We start from the raw sequence: 26,192 nt of genomic DNA on the forward strand, positions 1-26,192 counted from the left end.
TGAAAGTTGTTATGTTAATTTCGTCATTATGTTGTTGTCTCGTATACGTGTAACACATTTCCTTGTTTATTTATACTGAACTTTTTAACAGACATCTTCAAATTAAACTGTCCTTGATATTAAGTCGGGATGTTCTCTGATTTCTCCTTTTATTTATACGGAACTGTCATAAGATACTTTTTTTCGATGAGTTGCTGTCTTGAAAACGTATGACAGACATTTTCTATTACTCATATGGAACTGTCCTTAGATCATCTTTGTAGATGAATTGCTGTCTCATAACTGTAATTTGTGGTATATCTATACCAACGAAATCCACTAACACCTGTACCCCACGAATAATAATGAATCCTTAGAAGTTTACTTTTTCTGTATAATCTCGATAAGATGTCGTCGAGTCTCGGGTCCAATCCAGCTAATCTCAAATCTATAACAGAGCCATTCCAATACAGAAATTGTCAGTTAATAACGCTATAAAATAATTTTAAACAGATCTTAATTAGATCACAAAAAATGTATATAATTTAATTAGAATAATATTTGTAATCGATATCAAGAAAATGTTGAATAAGGTTGAAAAAGTCACCCGTTATGTCTTATTATTTAACATCATACAGAAAGGCATTATGGGATTGATTTGAAACTAACAATTCATTGGTAGACGTGTCATAATGCAGAACCCACGGAGATCTCAGTCCATCTCTACTTGATAAGAGTTGTCTGTAGTGTTGTCCATCAGCTGAGATAACGACCACATTGTTAGTATGTATCCCTGCTACATATACGTTACCATCATCGTCCACAGAGACACCACGTAGAAAGCGCACAACACTTTTATCACAGAACGTCCACAGTATGTGACCATGGTAATCACAGCAGGTTACGCTGTCATTGCAATCTGTGTAGAACAATTTGTCACCGAATGTTGTAACGTACGCAAGACCTGACAGTTTGGTATTGTTAACATTGGTAATTGTTTCGTCATCCAGACTGATCATCTGTATTCCTTTCTCTCTGGCACAATATATCAAATATCCATCTTTGTATGCTACTCCACCATTATATGAATCAACTTTTATTGATTTCGTCTTTGATTTCTTCTTTAAGTCGATTATATTGATCTGATTTGATTCACCGGAAGTTACAGCAATAGAATCATCACCAATAAATGCCACATCAAACATTCGACCAATGTTCTTTATCTCAAAATCTTTTGATCCGTCAGACTTGAGTACTGTCAATTTATTGTCAACGTAAGAGGAGAATACCATCCTGTCACCAGGAAGCAGTGCACAACCATAGACTACTGACGACTCTGTATTGATACGTTTCTGTAGTGTAAGAGTCATGTTATCGATGTTTCTGGTTGGAAGAGAGACCATAATCTGGGCTTGTCTATCCTTCTGTTTGTGAATCGAAAAAGCACATGGATCAGAACAAACATTAATTTCCCCAAACTTCTGCACGCTATCTGTAATTTGTTGCAAAGACTTGTTAATCTGACATGAAATATTGACTTGATTTGTGGAGTCACTTGTGGCAATCAATTGAATAAATATTTCTTCGCCTGCAATATTTTTTTCGATATCTTTCATCGTTAAAAATGTTTGAAGTTCGGACGCATGCTGTTTAATACTGGCAAATTGTTCTTGTACTTCAATGATATCTTTTTCCTTCTGTTTCAGAGTAGTCAATAATTTTTCTATTTTGCTTTTTTCTCTTTGTTCAACTGTCATTAGTTCTTTAATCAAGCCATCCTGAAGTTTATCAAGGTGGTGATTTACTTGTATCCTGGTTTGTTTTATTTCTGCTTCAATTTCTCTTTTCTTGTTTTCTATAGATTTCAAATTTTTATTCCTGTTTGTTCTTAGTCGTTTAATATTCTCGACGACTTCCTGCAGGGTTTGTTCGATTTCATAAAATGCGTTGGAAGTTTTTACGTTTCTTATGAGTTCATTTATGTCAGTTAAACCTTTACAATCGTTGTGAGATTTCACACATTTCTTACAGCAAGGACAATCGTGTTTTGCACAAAACAGCTCGTATTTCTCATTATGAAGTTTGCAGGTCTGAGAGATTTGCAGGACTTCGGTGGGTAAGATTTTGTATTTGGCGATAGAAACGGTTTCATGGTTTTTTGATGCCTTGGAAACTGCATGATGTTTCTTACACTCTTCACAAAGTCCTTCGTCACATTCGGAACACCATACTACTGAAGGTTTGGTAATCTGAAGGTTTTCACAAATACCACAAATACCCCAATTGGTGGCCATTATCCTAAAATAGATTGCATGTACTTACATGAATACTCTAACATATTCTGAAATGTCTCGTATACTTTATTGGTTATAATTTAATTTATCTTTAAGGCCTTTAATATTAATATAAAGTTCAAGTTTCATTTAAATTCAATATCATTATTTTTACAGGCTAATGTTCAGAAAAATGACATACATAACATGAGACATGTTGGCTTACTAAAGCTTCAGACCACCGAGTCAATAACTCTATTTTTGAAGCATGCTTCGCGAATTAACAGCAACTACAAGTTTTTGTAAACATTTTTGCTCGATAATAAGTAATTCACTGCGGCCACAATCATCTTTCCAATCACCGCATACTTGTCGTTCGTATAATTTACTAAGTATACGATCCACATGAGGTTAGAAAAATATATGTTTAACTTGAAACTATACTCCCTAAAAACTACTCGACACACTTCGACTATAAATTTAGAAGTTTTTCACATATAGTTTTTGTAATTCTAAAACACATAAAATGTTGTTAAACTTTATTTAAAAAGTATGCATGGTATAAATACAACATTAAATTTAAAAAAAGAAAGAAAAAGAAAATGACCAAAGTCTACCGCATTGCGCGTTTTTTTTTTTTTGTTTTTTTTATCTGTTGAGGAACAAGGCCAATTACAAAAAAAAAACTTTTTTTCGGTTATCGTCCTTGTAAAAACTTTTTATAATAATCTTAAAGAAATGAACGCTTCAAATCAAATGTAAGGCCATTTCCGTTACAATTTTTTTCCAAGGGGCATAACTCGTGCTTCAGAAAATTACATAACGGAATATTTCGAAACTTTGCAGGAATATATATAAGATGTTGTTGGGTCAAACCGGTCACATTTTACATGAAAATAATATAAAGGAAATCAATCTTTTTCTTAGTAGGTATCAAACAGATTAGTATATACTAGTCAACAAAAGAAACAATCCAAGGAAATATATTTCCAAAGTTAAACGGGGTATATCATTTATTCTTTACGGAATAATTATTATATCATATTTGTTCCTTAAGGAATATTCAACAGGAAATTAGCTATAATAAAGTTTTTAAAAAGACGTGTGTTATTGAAGTAAATATAAGCGGACATGACAGTTCTTGTCCATTCGTTTTTGATCTGTTTTGTCTTTTGATTTTGCCATTTGATAATGGACTTTCCGATTAGATTTTCCTCTGAGTTCAATATTTTTGAGATTTTATCATTACTATGCAGTTTAACACCATGATTCAATTGGTACACAGGTAATTAAAATATTTAAATAACTTGTGTGCTTTGATCCGATACCGGCCTTTAAAGTCTAATTTGTCAACCTCAGCGTCCGATATATACAATTTCGTAACACGTCTATTAAAAATTATCGATTGGCATTGCTTTTCGCACCCGTATTAGATATTAATAATATAACCTACTGTATAAGTTTTATAAAGTTCTGTCACAAATTGTACAAATGATTCCGCTGACAATGCGATTTTCCAATTAATGATTCTAAATGGCTTATACACATTCTATCTCTTTTATAAATACATCATGTACATGATCAGAACTGCTTATATATCGAACTATATAGTCGAATACATTGTTGATGTAAACCTGTGTTATAAGTTTTATAAAAATTTGGCAAGAATTATAGATATTAGTAAGAGCGCGCTATTAAACAAGACCGGACGGACAGACGTGTGGACGGAAGGACGGTATTTAAGGACGCCCAATATTTATATGTCCCCAACAACGCATTACGCGGAAACAATAATGACAAAACTCAACAAAAAACGAAGCACACAATAAAAACATAGTTGAAATAGGCATGATTATTAAGGCATTCAACGTGTTCTAACATATCTCACAAAACAACTGAAACGAACGTTGATCAAAATAAAATAAAAAAGTATAAAAAAAAGCCTACTACACAGTTAAAGTATGTGTGTTTGTGTGGATGTCTGTGTATAATACAGAGATAAAACGATAAAATTACATACCTAATTTAGTCTTATAAATAGAACATTTCCGTGGAAAAGGAAGGTAAATAGTCACATGATTTAATGTTTGTAAGCCAGGGGAGATAATTCTATGAATATATAGAATAATGTTGTAAATATTTATCAAGTCAGAAATGAATTATCTGTATCACATAGCTGATTAACCTGGTTTCTGTTTATAATCGTATATCCCCTTTTTCATCAATCCATCCTATGATAATAATTTATAAAAAAAATTATCTGAAGATTTAATTTTTTGTTCGTTATTGAGATTACATTTTTTTCACTATGTACGTGTATAAGTATTAGAGTGTGTGCTAATTCGGGTAACAAAACTCACGAAAGGTTGACCTTGGGAGAAATTTGGGTTTGTATGTGCATACTGATTTTTTTCTCGCTTTGCTATCTATTGGTGAAGGTATATCTTATGAATACAATTACATTCTATTATATCAGCAAACTTTGGCCTGCACTGTGGGTGTTGATTAAATTTTAAAAATGAAAGAAAAGATTTTCACACAGGCTTCTTCACAAAAGTCATCTAGCTATAACTGTGTATCTTAAACATGTTAAACATGGTTAAACATTGGATTTACTCTAACGCTGTTTTATTGTATTATATTATAGATATTTTACTAAAAGACTCTGCATGCAAAGTACGAAGAATTCGTTGGGTCGTATCATTAGGTTAGACATTTGATGTATCGTTTGTAACGTCTGTTTCATTTTCGTTTTGTTTATAAGTAATCAGACTATTTATTCTGATGAGGCGGACCTAATACAAAAGATTCTTGAAAATAATGGAAAGAAGCAAAAGTCATTCGCTAACTTCACGTTCCGCTAAATAATGTTATACTCTAAAAAAAAACACCTCAACATTTGTTGACTATGTGGACTGCGTCTATCCCATTTAGATCAAATTAAAAGATAAAATATATACACTAAAGTCTGCTTCATATATTGACTTTTATCTGGAATCAAACAATAAGAGTCGGTCAAAAATAAAATTTTACCACAAAAAAGATAATATCGGTTTCAAAGCTATACATGTTTATGTTGATGTAGAACCATCCAAGGATCCCCTGGATATGGAAGTTTATATGTCCTAGTTGATACGATTTTCCAGCAACTTTATTTCCTATCATGATTACCTTGATGAATGGATATTACTTTCAATGTTTTACTGTACTTAAACATAGATTTTTAAAACTGGTGTAGTTAGAGTCATCTTTCGAAAAATTTACAGACGACTGCATGAGCTAGTTGATTGTTATGAAATATCTGTTTCACAGTGGACGACGGATATGATCCAATTATCGTTTTCTGTTATTCGAATGTGACGTCACATAATTAAACTTATCACCGACTGTGTGTTTACATGAACAACACGACATATAGATCAGGATATACTTACCCTTCCGGACTTGAATGTTTGTTCTCGGTTTCGTGTTGCTCTGTCATTAGATTTCATTTTCATGTAATTGTTTTTTTTAATACTGTTGTTTGACGTTTGGTCGTTAGTTGACATGGTGTCGTCAGTTTGTAATCAATTAGTTTGAATATTTCGTTGGTATCTTCCACCTTTCTTTTTGAAAAAAAAATGCTACGTTTTATTGATAATTCATCATTAACAGTGTTGATTCACATGATGGTTAATAATTGCACAACAGGAAACGCTTAAATTATCGACACACCATTCCTCGCTCCTTTTGGAGTTCATAAGATTTCCTTTGATAACATTGATATGTCTCTACTTATTGGATTTACCAAACTGAACAATGCTGAACACCAGCAAACTACTTTTGACGTACTCTACAATGTTTCTATAAAAAAAAAAATAACGAAAGTATCAAAAGTCAAGACCAAACGTCCGAAAATGATAAAAGTAAAAATATAAAATGATCTATGGTTGAATACAGTTATTTTAATGAGGCAGTCAAAAACACATGGGTGATCCTGCTTAATTAGTGGCACTTGCTGCGTTGATATTTGAAAATGAATGTGATAAGACAAAGAATATCATGACCTAACTATTTTCTTTAGGTATATATATCAAGTTTTTAATAGAAAACTATCACAAACCTAATTTAAGCACATAGAGTTAAATTTGTAAAACTCCTGGTTCCATCTCCTTTAACGCCTGAAAATAAAGGTGTAAACTTTAGATAAGTATATTATGTTCCATATCACTGGTACTTTAATTTATCAAAGTTTAAATTTCCTAAATCTATCAAGTAGTTATAAATTCAGGTGAAACAAATGAACCCTGAATGGAGACCTTTTACGTCTTCGCATTTTTTGAACTTTGCAAACGTTCAATCAGTGATCAATGGTGACCACCTTGTGGCAACACAACTACAAGAACAACTAATTATATTAAATTATCAATATGAATATGACGCATGCTTATTCTAACATATATAGCGCAACTAGATGTCGTATATTAAGAAGTGATGAGGGTAAAATAACGTTTTTGCAAAAGAGTTTTTGTTTATTATTTAGTTTGGTCATAAACTAAAATTCTTCACAGGATGCAGTTGCAGACAAGACGTACCAACGGACGGTAGGACGTATGAAAGGGCGACCAAATTGCTTTATACAGCACGCGATATACATGTATTTTTTTTTAGTAGTGAGGTTGCTCTCTGTCAGATTTGTGTTTCGTTGATTGTTTTATGCATAAATTGTTTTTTACTTTTTCGTTTCATACTCATGTTGTAAATGCTGGACCTAAATAGCTTACTATTTTTGTGGAAGTTTGTACGGTTCAAAATGTGCCTATATGCGTTACTATGTTTTTTCATTGAGTTAAGCCTTCCAATTGATAATCATAATGTGTCTATCTATGTTGTAATGTTATACTATTGTTTCAGAAAAATGAGAAGGTTTGGTACCATCAAAATGTTTAATCCCGCTGCAATTGTTTGCACCTGTCCTAAATCAGGAATCTGATATTCAGTGGTTGTCGTCTGCTTTTTGGGGTTCATAAGTTTTTCATTTTTCTTGTTTTTATTTGGATTAGACCGTTGGTTTTCCTGTTTGAATAGTTTTACACTAGTCATTTTTGGGCCCTGTATTGCTTGTTTACTGGAGTGAGCCAAGGCTCTGTGTTGACGGCCGTACTTTGACATATAATGGTTTACTTTTATAAATTGTTACTTGGATAGAGAGTTGTCATACCATATCTTCCTATATATATATATATTTATAGTAATTTATACCTTTTTCTCTGGACTCTGGTAGATTGATAGTCTATTTGCAATCCCTCAAATTATTCTCATTTTTAAAGTTAAAAGGAAAGATGAAATATTGCTTAAAATTTACCAGATGCCAAGATGAAACGATATTTGACCGTGTTAATTTGGTGTTTATTAAGGTAGCAAATACATAGCGGGGATGGTCGATTGATCATATGAGTCTTTAAGCTGATATGTAGTCATTATAAGATCATGATGACTGTCTACTGTTTAAAAATATCGAATGTATATCCTTGAATATATAATTAGACTTATCACGTCCGCACCGAGTGTATTTTTACATGAATAGCATGACATATAGATCAGGATATGCCTACCCTTCTAGAGTTGGAATGTTGTTTCTCGGGTTCGTGTCTCTCTGTCATAAGATTTCTTTTTCATGTAATAGTTGTTTTAATACTGTTGTTTAGCTTTTGGTCGTTAGTGTGACATGGTGTCGTCAGTTTGTCATCAATTAGTCTGAATATTTCGTTGGTACCTTTCGCCTTTCTTTTTTGAAAAAAACCTGCGTTTTATTGATAATTCATCATTAACAGTGTGGATTGACATGATGGTTAATACTTGCACAATAGGAAACGCTACCATTACCAACACTACATTCCTCGCTCTTATTTGAGTCCATAAGATTTCCTTTGTTTACATTGATATGTCTCTACTTGTTGGATTTACTAGACTGAACAATGCTGAATACCAGCAATCTACTTTTGACGTACTCTACAATGTTACTTTAAAAAAAATCATGAAAGTATCAAAAGTCAAGACCAAACGGCCGAAAATGATAAATATTGTAAAAGTTGAAATAAAAAATAGAACTCGATTTATGGTTGGAGATATTTATTTTAATGAGGCAGTAACAAACACAAAGGAGGTCCTGCTTAAGTAGTGAAACTTGCTGCGTTGTAAATGTAAAAAGTAAATGTGATATTAAAGACAACAAATATCATAACCTAACTATTTTCTTTAGGTTAATACATCAAGTTTTTAAAAGAAAAAAATGTAACAAACCTAGTTTAAGCATATAGAGTTAAATTTAAGTCTAAGGATTTGAAATTGAAAATAAAATAAATAAAAACAAAAAGTAAATCATCTTTTAAGAAATTTACAGAGTATTTGTATATAATCGTGGCAGCTACATATATAGTTTGTTATATGAAATTGCCCGTGGAAAGTATTTTTGAAAAAATATACGCACGAAAATAATATAGTATTATTTTCATTTTATACCGCTTGTCCATATAAGTTCAATATCTTTAGAGTAAATGTTCACCGAAATAAATGTGCGCTTTTATGATGTTTATTCACTATAGGGTTCAATGATATTAACTTCCTCGAAATAAAAAGAAGATCCCAATACAATACAATCATGATCATCAAATTGGTAAACACATGGATCCATCTCCTTTAACGCCTGAAAATAAAGGTTTAAACTACAGATAATTTTATTATGGTCCATGTCACTGGTACTTTATTTCACCAAAGTTTAAATTTTATAAATCTATCAAGTAGTTTTAAATTTAGGTGAAAAAAATAACTCTGAAGGGAGACTTTTTACGTCTATGGAAAAGGCGTCTTATGCTATTCATGCATATCTTTCATGCAAATCAACAAGTTTTTAAATGTTAAATCGGAAAAAAAGAACTTCATCGATAAATTTAAATATTAGTTTAGTTTCTTATGCCAATATGGTGGTGGTTAATTAAGAGAAATACATTCGGAATCGTCTCCTCCGTGCTCTTTGACTTTTTGTGTTGCCTTGTTTTTCCTTTTGATCCAATAGTCACTAGTTGATCTGTTGTGGACAAAACGCACCTCTGGCATACACAATATTAATTCTAATATGGATCATAGCTGATTTTATAAGATACATCGCTTTGGTCAGCTAATTCGTGTTGGTGACCATGATCATAATAAAGCGTCGACTTCAGTCCTTCTTTTTCATTAGTCTTTCAGGAGAGTTTTCATTCACGGAGCACCACCCTTACAATGAAGCCTGCATCCTATAAATATACATGTGCGTTCTTAATGATTTTTAAATATATAAACGCTATAATAGCGAATGCTACTTAACATGTACAAATATATCAATACAAAACTTATTCAGTCGTAACTGGCGCGCCATACGTACGCATTTTAATATCTATAAAAAAAAAGAAGATGTTGTATAGTACAACTCTCAACAAGAGACCACATGACATAGAAAAAGCAACAAAAGTATCCGTACAGCCTTTAACAATGAATAAAGACCATGCCGCATATTCAGCTTTAAAAGGCTCCGATATGACAACTGTAAAACAATACAAACGAAAAAAATAACGGTCTAATGTTTGTACAAATATAACATAGTCAATCAAACTAACGAGTTGTTGTCGTGTGTTGATGTGTTACTCGTTGGTTTGGATCTACATAACTTAATCAGTTTGATAAAAAGGCCAAGTAGTGTGGTGTTATAAAGAGGCAATAGTAGTATATCGCTGTTCAATCGTCATAAATCGACTTAACTAAAACAAATGCAATTCACTAAACCAAAAACAGAGGGAAACACATAACTATAAGAGGAAAACAACAGAACAACAGAAACAATGATCTGCTATAAAAAAAAACAAACGCCAGCATACATATAAACTATTTGGTAACTTTTTGTTTACAACACTTGAAAATAAAAATGTTACAATCGAGAATGCCGGGAGTTTTATTCCCTGTTTGATTCAGCGTGGCCTCTTTAAAGGACCGGCAGATCTTTAAGGACCTGAAACATTTGTATCTTTTTTGTGATTTTTGTTGAAGCTAATTGTACTTAACAATCCAATCGGTGATCGACGGAGATCTTGTGACAACACAACTACAAGTTTTGTACCTGATTATTACATTTCATTGCGATGACATATGCAAACTCACTTGTAATAATCAAGTATTTCCTCATGGGAAAACATGTTTGCTCTGTAATAAACCTAATAATTAGATTCAATTATCAATATGCATACGACACATATGCTTATCCTAACATATATAGTGCAACTAAATATCGTATATTAAGAAGTGATAGGGTAAAATAAGGTTTTTGTGAAAGAGTTTGGTCATAAACAACAATTTTTACAGGATGCAGTTACAGACAAGACGTACTAACGGACGGATCGACGGATGAACGTATGAAAGGGTGCCAAATCGCTTTATACTGCATGCCATAGGAAAATATCAATGATAATTCAGGTCATAGTGTCAAAAAAATCAAAAACTATTAAAAACCAAACAATAAAATAAACGTATAACAGACACACCACCGAACTTCAGGCTACTGTCTCGGGATAGTTTGACTGTCCCTTTGGTATCTTTCGTCCCTCTTTTAGACTGTTCATTCGTATTGCACGTAATATAAACCATTTTAAATATGTAATTAGTAGTAAATGAGTTAATTGTATGGGTAGTACGAACATTGTCAATGATCTGTGTAAGTTAACAGAGTTGATATCGATATGATTCACGGTTGCAAAGTTAATATCAACCCACAATTTTAATTTCGTCATTGAACGCGAAAAATTAATCTATTTATCTTGGTAACCGTATATAATTAAAATATCCCATATCACACACGGTGTCAACCAACATAATCGCTCAAATACAGCTGTTTGAATTTTTATTAAAATTTCGATTTGAGATGAGTTTTATCAAATTGATCAAAAGTTAACCTTTTTTCGAAAATCTTCAAAATAAGAATGCAGCGATTTTTTTGTCGGATTTCAAAATGGTATTTGCTGCTTACAAATATATCGAGAGATGGTTGAACAAATCAGCAAGAATGATTAAAAGGGGCGAGGTTTTCAGTCGTTCGTAATTATAAATCTATACACACACATCTCGTTACTGTTTATTCTCGTAAATTCACTCAGTAGTAAAAGAAAACATGGATATCTTAAAAATCAACGAGTTTAACCTTAAAGTCTCTCTCAGTTATCAACATAGTTACGACAAAAGTCAACATTTATGAGAATTTCAAAATATTCTTCTGTTCTCGTTATCAAACAAATCGGTTATCTCTTGTATTAAGTTTATGTTGTCACCTCCTCGAATTTCACTGTGTATAAAGTTTATTAAAGTCAAGGTTAGAGAGATTAGATAAAATAATCATTTCAACAACACCTTGTCTTTTGACATGCGACTCATTCAAATATTACATGAAATAAAACAAGGTGTCACATTTTAATTGCCAAAAGATATAGATTTCTATTTTACGTTTTGTGGATTTCTTCGTCTTTTTGTTGTGTTTTGTTTGTTGCCATGACCTTGTTGATAACCACGACGTTGCAATTTTTTCAAAGGACCTGTTATACAGCAGTTTTTGTTGGCTGGTGTCTACCATTATTGTTGTAGTATGAAAAAATTGTGTCATATTGTGTCGTATCTGAGTCTTTTATAGCATGCTATACAACATGGATTTGTTCATTGTTGAAGGCTTTGTGATAATCTGTAATTGTCTTTACCTTTGTGCATGAGTTGTTATTTGTTGTGTTTTCAATCATATCATATGTGCTTATTTTAATACTAAATGTTGAATATACTATAACATTACATGTTGCTACAATAACATACCGTTATCATTTACAGTTACATTGAATAACAATGTGTCACAGCTTGCATCTAAGCATCCTCGAAATGTTAGAATCTTGATAGACAAACCACATATGTTGCCACTGAGATCGCCCGTTTGTGTCATTTTCTTTAACTCGTTTACTTTAGTGTTAAGATTGGATGGTGCAGTTGGGGTTTTTTTTGCGTTTAGATCATAAACATTTCGGTCAGTTACAAAAAACATCGATATACGTTTCGCTTGAAGCAGAAATGTTTGAGTTTATTTCAGGATCAGAAAACCAAAGAACTCCGTTTCCCTTGCAAGTAAAGTTTGTACGCCATGGAATCAACGAAATCAATTTGTCTTTTTATTATTCGAATTTGATCGTCGGCGCCTACCAAAAATAAATAAATATTTCAACTTCAGTTTCACTGATCGAACGGGTCCATCAACAAAAAAAAAAAACCTGGGAAGAAAAGATATAGCGCATTGTTTTAAATTTTTCGAACATGCTTCTGATTATTTAAAGTGACGAATCTTTCGACGTTCTTAAGTTTGATTGAATTGTCAAAAATACGGTGAAGTAATTTGATGCACCAAGATTGCAAATGGAAATTGAAGGAGACTCAAGAATTTGGTGAACATAGCACACAGCGTGAGAATCAAACGCTATACGCTTCACATCCTTACATGTGAAAGATAGGTAAGGACGAAGAGTTTGCACTAAAAAAAATGGCAGACATTTCCTGATGGCGTCTATCCACTGTTGTCCCTCCTGTGAAAAATCTTGATAACTTTGTGAATACAAATTACAAAATGTTGTAGCAAACGCCATAGCATAGTCGACTTCTGTTCCGTTGCATTTAAACTTTCTCTATAAACAATCCCGATACCAAGAACAGTCTACTCCTAAAGGGCTGTATCACCGCGAGGGTTAGGTCAAATTAGACTCTGTATAATCCTGGCCATTTTCGCATTTACAATCGTCATAAACTGATCCCGACTCCACGTCATGAAGTTCTATCATGCATTGGTAGTAACAATATATGTTCTTGTGCTATCTCTGCAATTATATTTTCCTCCCGACTTCTCTTGCTTATATACATCTGTAAGACATGTGCCCCATTCAGTAGTAAACCAACTTGGTCCAGCATCGCGATCACAATCACCTTCTACAACACGTACACATGACAGGAAAAGTATATAAAAGAAATATGCTTTCGTAAACATGTTAATCAAAGCTACTTGGTGACCATTGACAGCCGAGCCAGTTCGCACATAACATAAATAATTAGAATTCAAACTTAAATTCATCGTGTTGAACAATCCGAAAAGATAACCCAAGACATATCATGCATATGATAACGCTTTATCAAAAAGCAAATTAAAGTAAACAACAAAATGTTGTTGATTTACAAATTTACTAGTTGTACGTTCACACATAAATTCAATGCTGACGTAGCAACGCCATTGCATGTACGATTTTTTGTAAATTAGTAGCATAAGCGTTTTCACCAAATGTTTTCGATATGGGGAACATCTGCATTTCCTTTTTAATATTCCGAAAAAAAAAGTTATTTGAATGACTTGTAACGTTCTAACTTAGAGGGCACCTCTTGTACGTTAAATATATTATGATATGACGTTATGGTTTTGTTTTTAAGGAAAATAATGTGAGTAGGGTTGGCTTTTTCATGTTATTGATCTTCTTTTAGTACACCATCTTCTCATTTTGGGAATACATTACAAAGTGGTATATTTCTACATTGGCTTTGAGCAGTCGGGCAGTTCAAAATTGTAACTAGAGCCTGTGTAGGTACCCCTCATTTTTAGCAGGGCCAATTTTCTTTTAATAAAAATCATCCTTAAAGGTGAACAACTATACCATGACAATTTCAGGCATCATATACATTTCAAAAATGGTATACCACGATCATGATTTTGGATAAAAGAGGGAGGAAAGATACCAAAGGGACAGTCAAACTCATAAATCTAAAACAAACTGACAACGCCATGGCTAAAAATGAAAAATACAAACAGAAAAACAATAGTACACATGATACAACATAGAAAACTAAAGAATAAACAACACGAACCCCACTAAAACTAGGGGTGATCTCAGGTGCTCCGGAAGGGTAAGTTTGATAAGTAATTTGATAAGTTTGGTTATATTTGGTCAATAGTCAACATCCCTGGACAAAAATCCTTCAAAAAGTCGTCTTATAGTTGTTTTCTTTTGTTACCTACTCTGACATCGGACTCGGACTTCTTTTGCTTTAGTTTTACTGTGTGTATTGTTGTGTGTTTATTTTTTCTACATTGGCTAGTGGTATAGGTGGAGGGTTGAGATCTCAAAACACATGTTTTACCCCGCTGCATATTTGCTCCTGTTTCAAGTCCGGCGCCTCTGACCTTTGTTAGTTTGGAATGATTTTTGATTTTATGTCTTTTTTTTATATTTCAGAGTTTAGTATGACGTCCTTCATAACTAAACTAGTAGACATTTTTGTTAAGGGCCAGCTGAGGCACGCCTCCGGGTGCAAGATTTTCTCGCTGCATTGAAGACCCTTAGGTGGCCTTCGGCTGTTGTATTCACTTTGATCAGGTTGTTTTCTCTTTGATACATTCAACATTTCCATTCCCCATTTTATTTAACATATATTATTGCTGTAAAATTTTATCTCTTCATAGCGGTTTTTCAAAAAATTGATAAAACTTAGATGTTTATCATACGTTTTAGTACTACTACTACTAATAATAATAATAACAAATTCTTTATTTTAAGAGGGTTACTCAATTAGAACTAGTCTAATTTTCCTGGAGGCCCTCAAAGAAAATACATGCATACACGTAACATGCATACATTCATACATTAAAATACAATACATAATTCTGATAGTTGTGTAAATTTTGGTTTGAACCCTATTGTATACACTTAGTTTTTTGTGCATTTAAAGACGTTGAAATTGTATAAAGTGTTATTTCCATTTTTTTCCGATGAAGTTGCTTACGTGTTGTTTTTTTTTTCTTTGCGAAAGAATGTACGACTTTTATTGACAAAACAACTGATCAACAAACTAAAACAGCATGTGCTTATAATTAACAAAACTTTGACACAATTATTATTAGGGCTTGTAGTTTTGAAAGAGTGGATGATAACCCCGCCTGTTAACCAAAATGGCTGACATTACTAACATATGCAGATTTATTAGTTGATGATTCAACATTGCATTTTCATGATAAAAACATTGAAAAAATAAACAGCATATTTCAAAATGATTTAAATGCTATACAATCTTGGTGTAACAATAACAGTATGAAAATGCAATGTTGAATCATCAACTAATAAATCTGCATATGTTAGTAATGTCAGCCATTTTGGTTAACAGGCGGGGTTATCATCCACTCTTTCAAAACTACAAGCCCTAATAATAATTGTGTCAAAGTTTTGTTAATTATAAGCACATGCTGTTTTAGTTTGTTGATCAGTTGTTTTGTCAATAAAAGTCGTACATTCTTTCGCAAAGAAAAAAAAAACAACACGTAAGCAACTTCATCGGAAAAAAATGGAAATAACACTTTATACAATTTAAACGTCCGACGAGATAACCTCCACGAAGAACCATCAAACCAAAAATGAACCAATAATTTATAAAAACAGAATTTAAGAACTTAAGAATTGTTTAATTTTTCAACAGAAAATTAAGGAGTTAAAACCTTTAACTTTTGATCATGCATTCAAAGTTAAAAGTATCAAAGTGAACATATGATTCAAGACTTATCTAATGTCATAAGGTGAGTCCAGGGATATTCACCGATCATCTATGATGCTAAATCTAGTATGATTAAAAAAAAAAGGAATTATGAACGTTATAATTAACACAAGATTCAATTGTACATGAACTAATGAAATAATTAGAACATTTGGAGGGTGCAAATCAAAATTGATAAAACGATGCACTTCGATAATTCACATGACAAGCATGATATCACTTCCTTTTCTTTTCTTTTTGTCGTGTTCATTTTTTTCAATTTCAGCTTGTCCGTTGTGTTCAGAAGGAAGCTGATTGTATTCCATTTGTCTTGTCATAAATGTGTCTGTCAAGCTTATATTTGTTATGTAGTGCCATTTTGTAACTTTTAAGTTAGATAAATAATTATGTTAAACAAAATCTATTTGAAAAATATCACCAAAAAAAATAATTAGTCACAAGTTAATCTTACTTAGATGGTCATCGTCAACAATATCTTCCTTAGTTTATGGGAAAAGTAAACGCAGGGAAGGGTTTTTCAAGTTTTGATCTGATGTTTGGAAAATTGTTAGAAGTGTTACTAGATGTATTTTTTTTAGGAGAGAATATACAATAAATAACACCGATCTTTTGGTTTGTTTTGAACGGTTTACAAAGAAAAATGTGTTTCACATGGAATTTTGCATGAATCCGAATAACGCTGAATATCTTTAGTTATTTTTCCCACCCCGAAATTCTTTTTTAGTACTAGTAAATATTTTGTTTAATTGAACAATTTTTATTACACTTACTTCTAATACATCAAAAATACTGTGGTGATATCAAAATGATCAATATTAATTTAATGAGAATAAAATGTCACTTGGAAATAAATGAAATTACAAAATTCCTTTTGAAATTAAAATAATTTTGAAAACTTTGAATTTTTCGAAAACCTAGTGACTTTCTTATCCCAGGAATAAATTACCTTTCTTGGCCGTATTATGCACAATTGTTTAGAATTTTAGGTCCTCAATGCTCTTCAACTTTGAACTAGTTTTGGCTTTGTAATTTTGATCTGAGCGTCACTTATGAATCGTGGACGAAACGCGCGTCTGTCGTATTAAATTACATTGTATAATACTGGTACATTTGATAACTATTTGTACAAATTATTATACTAACGGTTCAATGCATACAATACTATTTATCTCAAAAAGGTTTTATAAAATAATGTAAAGCCTCGGTCACACCTTAAAGCCTCGGTCACACCTTAAAGCCTCGGTCATACCATACCGGATAGCACAAACGGACGCCTAACGGGTGAAAATAAAAGTTGTCCGTTGACAAAATTGTCATCCGTTGGGAGTCCGTTGATGTACTGATAGAATAAAACGGACGCTTAACGAATGAATCACGGACACACACCGGATATGCCACGTACAAGAAACGAAAACGTAACGGACAGAAAGGCTGTCGAACGTACATCCAACGGACGAATACCCCATAAAACGGACACCTAACGGAAACGTACCGGATAAAACGGAAGAACAAGAAATACGGAAAAATTAAAGGCGACAATAATAATACATCTAAATCGCATAAATATTCAAAATGTTTCTGTGTAACTGGTTATGGTTTGTTTTTCAAAATGCCACTAAAGGGCAGTATCTGGCCTGAATAAGACCTGCTTGATTGTGAAGATGTGCCCTTACTTTAAGATCGATTATGAATAATAAGAATTCACGAACCTTAAAAAATCTAATTGGCATTTCTGACGCGAAATTTTTTATTGGCATTTATCCGTTTCAGATCCGTATATCATCCGTTTTATCCGTTATACGTCCGGTGGAAGTCCGTTTCACATTCTTCCAACATCCGTTTGATCCGTTAGAAGTCCGTTAGTGAATTTATCTGCCAGACCTTCAACGGATGTATAACGGATACAAAATGGAAACGAAACGGACGGGTACCGTTCAAAACGGACGCCTACCGGACGTTCAACGATCATTTCACATGATGGACGTCCGTTCAAAGTTTTGAAGATGCTCAAAATTTTCCACCGGACGAAACGGACGTCGACGGATAAAACGTACGCTAGACGGACATGCAACGGATATGGACGGACGTCTAACGGATAAGAACGGACGTATAACGGACATGAACGGATTGAAAAAAAGTTATCCGTTAGGCATCCGTTCGAGCTATCCATTAAGGTGTCACCGAGGCTTAACGGATAGCTCGAACGGCTTATCCGTTAGACGTCCGTCCATATCCGTTGCATGTCCGTTTAGCGTACATTTTATACGTCGACGTCCGTTTTGTCTGGTGGAAAATTTTGAGCATTTTCAAAACTTTGAACGAAGGTCCAACGGATGAAATGTTCGTTCAGTGTCCGGTAGGCGTCCGACTTGTACGGTACTCGTCCGTTTCGTTTCCGTTTTGTATCCGTTACGTGTCCGTTATACATCCGTTGGAAGTCTGGCAGATAAATTCACCAACGGACTTCTACCGGATGTTTAACGGATAAAACGGATGTTGAACGAATGTGAAACGGACTTCTACCGGACGTATAACGGGTAAAACGGACGATGAACGGATCTGAAACGGATAAATGTCTATTGGAAATTTCGTGTGAGAAATGCCAATTATGCCAGATATCTTAAAGTTCATGAATTCTAATTATTCATATTCATCGATCTTAGAGAAAGGACACGTCTTCACACTCAATCAACTCTTATTCAGGTCATCTAGCAAAATGAAAATATCTGTAAATCATTAGTTTAGCTTTAATAATAGTTTTTTGTTTTAGATATTATTATTATTTTAAGTCGACTCGTAAAATTAAGTTGAATGTCAAATTCAATAAGAAGCTGTTTTTGAAAACACACGTATCAATGTGTATGTTTTCATTAAACTAAGTATAATTTTCTTTCAAGCTTGTTGGATGGGGATAACTTTATGTCAAGTGATTGTTCAGAGAATCAGGTTATGTGAAATGTAGGCAACTCAGTTTGAATTTACGCCTGTTGGTCTGTTTCTTCTCTTATCTTTGCTATGCCACTGTAAGTTTATTTTCGATTTATGAGTATGAATGTCCATTTTGTATCTTTCGCCTGTTTTTTTTTTAAACCAAATCATATTTACACTCAAACCAAGTCTATTTATTTACACTTAAACCACGTCTTCTTATTTACAATCATACCACATTTTCCTAATTACATATATGTCTTAAAAATCTTAGCACTTTGCTTTATTGACAATCATACCACATGTCTTTATTGACAAACAAGTCACATTTCCTTATTGTCAATGAAGCCACATCTCGTTATTGACAGTCAAGCCACATCTCTCAAATGATAATGAAACCACGTCTCCACTTTGACCTACTATCCATATCTCATTATTGAAAATCAGGCCATAGCTCCTCAATGATAATGAATCAACATATCCTTATTCACTTTCAAGCCACATTTCCGTATCGAATAACAAGCCACAGCTCTCTATTGACCTTTGCGCTACATCTCCTCATTGAGCTTCAAGCCACATATCATTATTGACAATGTAACCACATCACCTGCTTGACAATCAAGCCACTTCTCCTTATTGACATCAAGTCACATCTCCCACTGACCTTTAAACTACATCTCTTTAATGATTAATAGAAAACATCTCCTTAATAGCATTAAAGTCTCATCAGCTTTTTGACAATTGTTACTGCCTCTCCTAACTATCAATTATACCCATAGAATGTATCTTTTTAAGGCAATCATACAACGTCTTATATTCATATTGATTCTTTTCATTATATGTTGTCTTTGGTTTACGGTCTCTTATAACTATTATTATCAATCTAGCCACACATACTCATTATCAATCCTGCCATATCTTCTTATTAACAATCAAATCACATCTTACTATTGATTTATATTTACAATTACGACATCTCTTTATTGCCAATCATACCACATTTCATTATGGAAAATCATACCACATCTCATTATTGAAAATCAAGCCAAGTCTCCTTCGTGACAATTATACCACATCTTCGGATTGACAATCATACCACATCTTCTGATTGACAATCATACCACGGATTGTTGTCTCCCTTACATAGACCCACCATTTTGTTTTATTCATGTTGAATGTCTGGTGGTGTATTTATAGTGTAACTTGTCGACGTTGGGTTCTTGTCTCATTAACGTATATCCCGCATCTCAATTCTATTTCTCGTTTTCTTCAAATTTTAGTTTAATCTTTATAAATATAAACCTTATTGAAAATGTTATGTCGTAGTTTATTTATACCAACGTAGTTCACCTAAACGTGTACTTATAAATTATAATGAATCCTAAGTAGTTAATATTTTCTTTAATATTTGTCTCTAGATTCTAGATAAGCTGTCTTCAGGATTCGGGTTCAATGCAGATAAACTGGGATGATGGGGCCAAAACAGAAACAGCCAGTTAGTAACACTAAACAATAACATTAAACAAATCTAAATTAGATCACACAAAATTAGTATTATTCCTTTTAAATGATGTTAGCAATCGAGATCAACAAAAAATGAATTGGAATTCTGGAAAAAGCACTCCTCATTTCTAATCATTTAACATCATACAAAAATGCTTCATCTAATTCATAGGCAACTAACAATTCATTGGTCGATATGTCATAATGCAGAGTCCATGGGTCGCTAAAATCATCTCCCCATGTGAGAATTTGTCTGCAGCGCTGTCCATCAGGAGAGATAACGACAACGTTGCTAGTATAATACCCCGCTACATACACGTTACCATCATTGTCTACAGATATACCTCTTGGATTCCCCAGAAGACTTGTATCACAGAACGTCCACAGTATGTTACCATGGTAATCACTGCATGTTACACTGTGATTATTTTGGTTTGTGTAGATCCGTTTGTCACCGAATGCTGTTACGTACGCATAGTCTTGGAGTTTGGTACTGCTCGCATTGGTAATGGTTTCGTTATTTAAAGTGAGCATCTGTATTCCTTTTTCTCTGGCACAATATATTAAATGTCCATTTTTGTATGTTACTCCACCAGTGTATGAATCAACTTTTATCGATTTCGTTAGTTTGTGCGTCTTTAAGTCGATTATATTAATCTTTTTTGACTTTCCGGATGTAACAGCAATAGAATCATCACCAATAAATACCACATCAAACGTTTTACCAATGTCCTGTATTTCGAAATCTGTTGATCCGTCAGACTTAAAAACTCTTATTTTATCGTCATGATAAGAGCAGAATACCATCCTACAATCAGGAAGCAGTGAACAGCCAACGACACCTGACAACTTTGTATTGATACGTTTCTGCAATGTCAGAGTCAGGTTATTGATATTTTTGGTTGGAAGAGCTACCATAATCTGGGCTTGTCTGTCCTTCCTTTTCTGAACGGAAAAATCACATGGATCAGAATTGACATTAATTTCTCCAAACTTCTGCACGTTGGCTGTTATTTGCTGTAAAGACTTATTAATCTTACATGAAATATTGACTTGATGTGTGGAATCACTCGTAGTAATCGATTGAATACACTTTTCGTCATCTACAATATATTTTTCGATATCTTTCATGGTTAAAAATGTTTGATGTTCGGACGCATGTTGTTTAATAGTGGCAAAGTTTTCTTGTACTTCAGTCATCTCTTTTTCCTTTTTTTTCAGAGTAGTCAGCAAGTTTTCTATTATGCTTTTTTCGTGTTGTTCAACTCTCAGTAATTCTTTAATTAAGTCATCCTGAAGTTTATCAAGGTGGTGATTTACTTGTATCCTGGTTTGTTTTATTTCTGCTTCAATTTCTCTTTTCTTGTTTTCTTTAGATTTTAAATTTTCATTCCTGTTCGTGCTAAGTCGTTTAATATTCTCGACGACTTCTTGCACGGTTTGTTCGAGTTCATTTAATGCGTTTGAAGTTTTGACGTTTTTTATGAGTTCATTAATGTCAGTTAAACCTTTACAATCGTTGTGAGATTTCACACATTTTTTACAGCATGGACAATCGTGTTTTGTACAGAACAGCTCATATTTCTCATTATGAAGTTTGCAGGACTTCGGTGGGTAAGTTTTTGTAGTCGGCGATAGAAACGGTTTCATGGCTTTTTGTTCCCTTGGAAACTGCGTGATGATTCTTACACTCTCCACATAGTCCTTCGTCACATTCGGTACACCATACTACTGAAGGTTTGGTAATCTGAAGATTTTCACATACACCACAAATACCCCAATTGGTGGCCATAATCCTAAAATAGATTGTATGCTCTTAAATTAAAACTTTATCATACTATTCAAATCGTTATCCAAAAATGGTCATTTAACTGACATTGACTTCCCACCAAAACATGCAAATAAAAAATATTAGTTTTGTAAGCGTGTTCAAGTCGAGCGCAATTGAATTAAATCAAAACAGGAAATTGTAGGACCTATAATATGATGGATAAGGATTACCAGCCCATAATTGAATGTTTTTGAAAAAGAGGATACGCTACGGCTATGTAGCCTCGAAATAGATTGTCTACAGACCCCCACAACTGATGCTAAAATTGAGAATGGAAATTGGGAATGTGTCAAAGAAACAACAACCCGATCAAATAAAAAACAACAGCAGAGGGTCACCAACAGGTCTTCAATGTAGCGAGAAATTCCCGCACCCAGAGGCTACATGTATTTAATTGTCTTAATGTCCCTATTTCTGTCGAACTTGGCTGTATATTTATACATACCGCACATTTTTCACCTGAACATGGCTTTCACATCCTGGAGGGAGAAATATAGATGACAAGTCTAAACCACCATACCTCAATTTTGACGTAATAATCATGGGTTATTGTGGCAGATGTGAAACTTAGAGTTTTTTTTTAATTTTTTTTTAGAAAAACTGTATTGAAATTTAGAAAAAAAAACGTATTGCATACATAAACACACTAGAATATTGAAATGTCTCCCCTTATTAATTATATACCTGTATTTATTGTTAATTTTTTTTTGGACATGCACGAAATATTTGCCACCGGAGAAAATCGGCAATCAAAAATCAATTTATAATGCATGTATATAGTTTTTGACAATTAAAACATATTGTACTGATCCACTGTGTGTACTTAGTAAACATGAACATAAAAAAAGGTTAAAATATAGGCCACATTGGTACATGTAAATATAGTAAATCATTCAATGTGTTCGAACGTATTCAATAAAAGAATTGAATCTAAAGTTGATCAAAATAAAATAAGAAACATTATAGTAATTAAAGTAATTGTAGACTTTTCAGTTGAATTGTGTATTTGTGTGGAGTCTGTGTAAATTGTGACTGTATAAAACAAAGACACAATGAGGTATTTCTATATACGTCTTACATGTATAAATAGAATATTTCTTTGGAAAAGAAAGATAAATGGTCGCATGATTAAATGTTTGTAAACTAGGGGAGATAATTTTAATTATTAATAGAATGTACTAGATAAATGATTCCTCGTGTAAATATACACCAATGCACCTGGTTTCCTTTTATATTCGCATCACGATTTTATGAAACTTTATTTATCAAAAGAATTTAAAAAAGCTTTTTTTGGGCAAACCAGTATTGAAATTTAAAATATATTAAAGAAACATATTTCTTATATAACATGTATAACACTGAAATACTGGAATGTCTCACATTCTAAATTACATACTTGTACTTCTTGTAATATTTTTCTCGTTAGACATGTACAAAATATTTGCAGGACGATATAGGCAACCACAAATCAATTGATAGTGCATGACGTATAGTTTTTACAATTAAAACATATTATACTGCTCAACTGTGTTTACTTAGTAAACATGTACACGGTAAATACATTCAACGATCGATATATATTGTTCTTGTGTTATAACAAAAATTCATAAAGAAAAAATTACTAAAAACAAAAACAAAAAAAGACAGACCTCCATACAATTTGAAACTCGAAGGAAACATAAAAAAATGTTAAAATAGGTAAATAAAGTAAAACAATCAACGTGTTCGAACATATTCAATAAAAGAACTGAATCGAAAGTTGATCAAAACAAATTAAAAAAATATTATGGAAATTAAACTAGTAATTCTATATTATTGAGCTGTAGTATGTTTGTGTGGATGTCTCTATACATTGTGACTGTCTAATACAAAGAAACAATGATACAAGTGACATACCTAAATCAGTCTTAAAAATAGAACATTCCTTTGGAAAGGAAGGTAGATGGTCACATGATTTAGTGTGTGTACGCAATGGGAGATAATTTGAATTGAAAATAGAATACAGATAAATGATTTGACATGTAAATATACATCAATGTACTTGGTTTCCTTTTATATTCGTATCATGATTTTATGCAACTGAATTTATCACATGATTTTAAAAAGCCTTTTATATTGATAACATGTATACTAAGTACATTTTACATATTAATTAACGTTCTCATAGGAGGATCAGGGGGGGGGGCCTGGGGGCCCGGCCCTCCCCCTTTCGCAGGAAAAATTTGGTTGATTATATAGGGAATCACCGAAGCATGACTAGAGCGGGCCCCACCTTAGGTCAGTCAGCGCCCCCCTCCCCCCCTTAGGAAAAGTTCTGGATCTGCAACAATTTTAATCCATTTTCCTTTTTTTTCTAGTTTTTAGGCCCACTACTTCCTATTCTTTATATTTTTGTAGACATTTTTTTTTCGTTTTTCGTTTTTTGAGGCTCCTATTACCTTAGCTGTATTTGAAGAGCTACCATAATCTGTCCTTCCGTTTTCGAAGGGAAAAATCAAATGGTTCAGAACTGCAATTGATTTCCTAAAATTTCTTTACGTTGGATGTTATTTGATGTAAAGACTTGTTAATCTGGAATGAAATACTGACTTGATTAATGGAGTCGTTTGTGGCAATCGATTGAATGAATTTTTCCTCGCCTGTAATATTTTTTTCGATATCTTTCATTGTTAAAAATGTTTGAAGTTCGGACGCATGCTGTTTAATAATGGCAACAATTTCTTGTACTTCGATGATCTCTTTTTCCTTCTTTTTCAGAGTAGTCAATAATTTTTCTATTTTGCATTTTTCGTGTTGTTCAACTATCAATAATTCTTTAGTCATGTCATCCTGACGTTCATCAAGGTGGTGATTTACTTGTATCCTGGTTTGTTTTATTTTTGCTCCAATTTCTCTTTTCTTGTTTTCTATAGATTTCAAATTTTCATTCCTGTTCGTGCAGAGTCGTTCAATATTCTCGACGACGTCCTTCATGGTTTGTTCCAATTCGTAAAAGGCATTTGAAGTTTTGACGTTTTTTATGGTTCAACCCACCATTTTTTCCTTTAAAAATGCCCTGTACCAAGTCAGGAATATGGTCATTGTTATATTATATTTCGTTTCTGTGTGTATTACATTATAACGTTGTGTCGTTTGTTTTCTCTTATTTTTGAGTGTAAATTCACATTGCGATAAGACGTGTCACGGTACTTGTCTATCCCAAATTCATGTATTTGGTTTTGATGTTATATATATATATGTTATATTTGTTATTCTCGTGGGATTTTGTCTATGTGTGTTAAATTTTAGTGTTATGTCGTTGTTCTCCTCTTATATTTAATGCGTTTCCCTCGGTTTTGGTTTGTTATCCCGATTTTGTTTTTTGTCCATGGATTTATGAGTTTTGAACAGCGGTATACTACTGTTGCCTTTATTTATGAGTTCATTAATGTCGATTAAACCTTTACAATCGTTTTGAGATTTCAGACATTTCTTACAGCATGGACAATCGTGTTTTGTACAGAAAAGTTCGTATTTCTCATTATGAAGTTTGCAGATCTTGGCGATTTACAGGACTTCGATAGGTACCGTTTTGTATTCGGCGATAGAAACGGTTTCGTGGCTTTTTGTTGCTTTGGAAATAGCGTGATGAGTCTTACACTCTTTACAAAGTACTTCGTCACATTCGGAACACCATACTACAAATGTTTGGTAATATGAAGATTGTCACGCACACCAAAGATACTCCAATTGGTAGCCATAATTCTACAACAGATTGCATGCACTGCAATGAATGTTGTATTATATTCAGAAATGTATCGCCAACTTTACTGTCATAATTTAATTTATCTTAAAGGTTGCATTTCTGTAAATATTGAAAATGCAATTCCCCATAGGAACTCCTTTTACGGCTAAAACTGTACCACTTTTACTATAAATAAAATTGAATTCTTAAACAAATTGAAAACTGTACCTATACGCCTTATTTTAGGTCCAGAAGTTTAGTATTCATATTGTCGTCTAAGAACAATGTAGAAAGTCTTACTGATTAAAATACTACAATAGGGAACAATTTGAAAATGATT

At 33.0% G+C, this 26,192-nt stretch overlaps 1 long non-coding RNA gene across 1 annotated transcript; it reads right to left on the reverse strand.

Moving 5' to 3' along the window:
- Nucleotides 1-21,554: 21,554 nt before the first annotated feature.
- On the reverse strand, nt 21,555-24,231 carry LOC143047464 (uncharacterized). The gene is made up of 2 exons (XR_012969565.1): nt 24,025-24,231; nt 21,555-22,093 (listed from the first exon to the last, which is right to left on the reverse strand). It is a non-coding gene; the product is annotated as an uncharacterized LOC143047464 (long non-coding RNA).
- Nucleotides 24,232-26,192: the final 1,961 nt, after the last annotated feature.

This window comes from Mytilus galloprovincialis, chromosome 10, assembly GCF_965363235.1.
Source record: "Mytilus galloprovincialis chromosome 10, xbMytGall1.hap1.1, whole genome shotgun sequence".
NCBI lineage: Eukaryota > Metazoa > Mollusca > Bivalvia > Mytilida > Mytilidae > Mytilus > Mytilus galloprovincialis.